Below are 4,357 nucleotides of genomic sequence, written 5' to 3'. Positions count from 1 at the left end.
TGTGAAATGTCCTGGTTATATGGAAAAGAGCAGTGCCATCATTCTGCCAAACATATTTTGTGTTCCACAGTAAAAAAGAAATCACATGGACTTGACAGAATTATTTGGGAGAGCTATTCCTTGAACGACATACTATTCAAATAACCAGAGATAGATTATAATAGGTGAAACAGCTACTCATAAAAGCTTATTGTCTCCAAATGCATTTTTTGGGAGGTGGATGTTAAAAATCATATTAACAGGAAAAAAGACATATTCAAGTTTAATAATTGTGATATAGTAGGCTATGTAAAGTTCCAATGAATATAATAATAATATTTTTATTTCTCAACAGTTAATTTTATTTATTATATTTATAAAATGTTTGATATTTATAAAATCCACATACACTAAAGAAATGGTCAGGATCCAAGCCAAATTTCATTAATTTCTTCCAGGAGACCCAGGACTACAGCACCTATTTGGAGAACATTGTCCAAAAAAAACAACAACATGAGTTTTTGATTAATGAGTGGTTATGTACACTGACATTTTTGTGTAGAAATTTTGAACAGATAGAATAGTATTTTAGTATTATATTTCAACAAAATGAGTCATATAGCTGGTTTCAACATACAGAAAGAATGCTTCAAGGGACAGATATCACATAGTAAACAATCTGAATGCTAAAAAAATAAAAGCAACATTTCTTCCTTTTCCCTAGGGACGCATTCAGGATTCACTGAATTTGGTGAAGCATAGTGTGGACATTACATTATAAAGAATTTCTCTATAAAGTGGGGGGGGGGGGGGGGGAATCATTATTTTTGTTATTAATCAACTTTAAAGACTTCTCCAACGACTCCATCTCTATTAAGAATAAATTACATGTAGGTAAGCATTTTTTGTTTACACACATTTTTGTTTATGGATGTAATATTTACCACGCAAAATGTAGGCTAGATGTTCACCACATATTCAAGCATTTTGCTTCTGTGTGTGAAAGAACATATAACATCTTTTAGAGATAATTCATGATTAACATTTCTTGGGGCAAAAAGAAAAGAACAAACATCAGACCACAATGTTAAAATAATCACAGTTGTAAATAAAAAGTCTTATCGTGTACAGTACAAAAAGAGCCTTTGTTGTCAATTTCCATGAATTTTGATAAGGACGCTTTACATGGGTAGATATTGTGAAGTATTTTAAAAGTGTACCTTAACTTTATTCAGCATACAAAATGCATGTGGATTTAACCATGCCTCTTTCTTTCCAATTAATATCAGTGTATTCCAAAAAGAATTCACTCTAGGAGAGATTTTATGATTGGATTGAAAAATTAATCTGGTATTTGTATTATTACAGGAAAGATAAAATAGTTTGATCGTTTTTTTAATAGATAGAACCATAGACTAAAAAATAGGAAAGAACAGTATAAAGGGCGCCATCTGCTGTGTCTTACATGTTAAAGGCGCGTGTGTGGTCGCTGACGCTGCGCAGCGCCTGTACGCGGTGACGTCAGGCTCTCGTGGATTGGCGCTCTGCCATCTTTGATTGTGCGACAGGCCGCGGCGCGAGCGGGGCCCTCTCTCGAGCGCACGAGACACCGCCAACCGCCCGTTACTGCTCACCTCACACCGGCCGCGCGACCAGACAGAGATAAACGGAACGAAAACGACAGAGAGAGGGAGAAAAGGGCTTCTCTCTCTTTTGTGGAGGAGGTTTTGTGGGTCGCTAACCGCTCGGCTAGCTGGGACTAGCATAGCACGAGCTTTTGTAATCCACAGCCGGCCTCTCTCACACACATACACACACACACGCTCCAACACAATACAAAGGACCAGGACTCAGACCCTCTGGACGGAATAAACGATATTCCTGAAGAGAGTGACGGGACCGGCGGAGACAGGTATGTTAACGGTTAATCAATGTGCTCCTGCTGTACGTTAGTGTATGAAGAGAAAAGAATAGTCTAGCTAATGTTAGCACTGCCATGAGCAACGACAAATCACGCAAACAAAACCCGTTTTCTTGTTCTCTCACACAGGTCAGCATTAATATGGGCAGGTTTAGTGTAGACGTTGCGGAAAGATGATTGCCGGAGGCAGAATTTGGGGGAAGAATGGGGGTTTGGAGGCCACCTCACAGGGCCCACTTGACCAGCCCATTTCAATAAATGACTAATTTTGTCGGCAAAATTGGTTGAATTTGGGAAATGGGTTGATTTGTTAAATAATGTTTGTTGCATCCACACGACCTCAACTTGGTAGTTATATTGTTGCATTTTAAAGCTGAAAGGCAAGTTCGCAGTCATGAGGAAGACACTAGTTATCCAGTGTCCTATTCTTGGTTGTGCAGAGGTAGGTTAGCCAAAGGTGATGGCTCACATGACTATTACAGATACATCAAACAAAACATTAAAATCTGTGCATGCAAACGAGCGGCCACAACTTCCACTTTACCAAATGCGAGATGCACACAGTAGTACTGCATGCTTATTCCCCACCATATTGACTTCTCAAGCATATGCTTGTGATTTAACCCTTTACAATCTGTTATATTTGATGCATGAAAGCTGCAAAATTATCAGCAATACTTTGCTCAAAAACATTCTAGATGCTTTCTCCTTCTGATTGATAATTCATACGTTTTTAGCAAGTAAAAAGGCCTTTTAGTATAATTGTAAAAAAAAAATCTACCTTCAGGTCATGTGCATGTCTTTTTGCTGTGAAATATTGAATGAAGTAAACAACCTATGTTAGTAATATTTCAAAGATGAGCATTTACTGGACTGAAGCAGCTTAGGGTTGCTTTATTATCCATATTTATAGAAAAACCATGTTGTTGTAATGTAGTATAAAATATGAGTGTTTTTTTTATAGGAACATTTATTTCTACATTTCTCTATCATCATTTGTATTTCATTGCATTACATGCCTTGCCTCCACAATAAAACTACAGGCTTTTATCATAAGACTAATCATTTTGATATGATCTTACTAAAGGCCTGTTCACACCAGTGACAATAACTATAAAGTTTTAAGTTATTCTAATTCTGAGAATAGGGAAGTCCCGACACCTTTCCACTATTTTTTATATTTTATCTAAATGTTCTGACTGTTTCATATGTCAGGCTTTAAGGGTTAAACTTTAAACTTGCCATCAGCAGCTATCTTAATGGAAACTTCATTCTTGTGTGATCCACATCACAAATTACTCATTCCTTCTCTATGCATGATGTTTTGTGGGCCTTGAAACCGTAGATCCATGAGATTTTGTGAAAACGGCATTAAACTGTGCAAGTCAGAAGCTTTTGGGGTCAAAGCACAACAGAGTCTTTCAACAGAAACAGATGGATACTTGAGCATCAGTGGAGGAAGACTTGATCATTTAACTTCCACTTAGTAACTCTACATATTCATAAGAGGAAATGCCACCAAGGACACCATTGGTTGAAACAAGACCAGCCTTGATGGGTGTTTTTAACAAAGAAAGGAATGAAGCTGCAGAAACAGCAGATCAAGTGAATGTCCTGGTAACTGTGGATCTGTTTGAGCTGTGAGGTATCATATAAGACTGCTTTCTTCACTGCTTTAAGAATGCCCCTCACCAATTTATTGAAAAGATATTGACTTAACTCATCCCTCAGGGGCTGCGGCTCAGTGCAGTGATTGCTTGGTTGCACTTTTGGGAATATCAGAGGAAAGCAGCAATTGGCTTATGTATTTGGGAGGCAGATGGCCTGGTGATGGGGGTGTGAATGGATGTCAGAGGTTGGGGTTGAAAGAATAAAGATGTTTTAATTGAAACCAAGTGAATCTTGCCATCTCAGACCAAGTTCTTCATTACTTAATACAACTAGGCCAACACCCTACTGTATGTTAGTGTTCCTCTGTTTACAACGCAAGTAAAATGTGTCACAAGCCTGGAATTCGGTGCCTAAGAGGCACATTTTCCAGCCTTAACCATTTTGTTCTTAGACATCCAAAAATGACTCGCACTCTTTAGGGGGTTTTATCCACTCATCTGTCTGTCTCTGGCTCCTGGCAGTATGGAATAAAGAGGCAATTGAATGATGCCCTAGACTTTGCATGGTCCCTTCGGTTGAGTTTAGCTACCTTTAACCTTTCTTCCCTCTACAATAAACCAGACAGCTGTATTGATGATGGCTCTTGAAGTCTGGATTGAAGGGAAGTTGGCATTTAGCTGGTGAAGCTGCGCACAATTTTTCCTCATTGAAATATTTGCTATAACCTAAAGTAAAAGATGACTGCAGTGCTTTCACTTTCATTACTCCTGTCTTGTCATGTGACTTTTCCTTTTTGTGGAGCTGGTTTGCATGGTTTGTTTTATGCACTATTTGTACGAGTGTGCG

This window comes from Squalius cephalus (assembly GCF_949319135.1).
Source record: "Squalius cephalus genome assembly, chromosome: 12".
Taxonomy (NCBI): Eukaryota; Metazoa; Chordata; class Actinopteri; order Cypriniformes; family Leuciscidae; genus Squalius; species Squalius cephalus.
The sequence above is the reverse complement of the archived record's forward strand: the minus strand, read 5'-3'. Positions refer to the sequence as shown.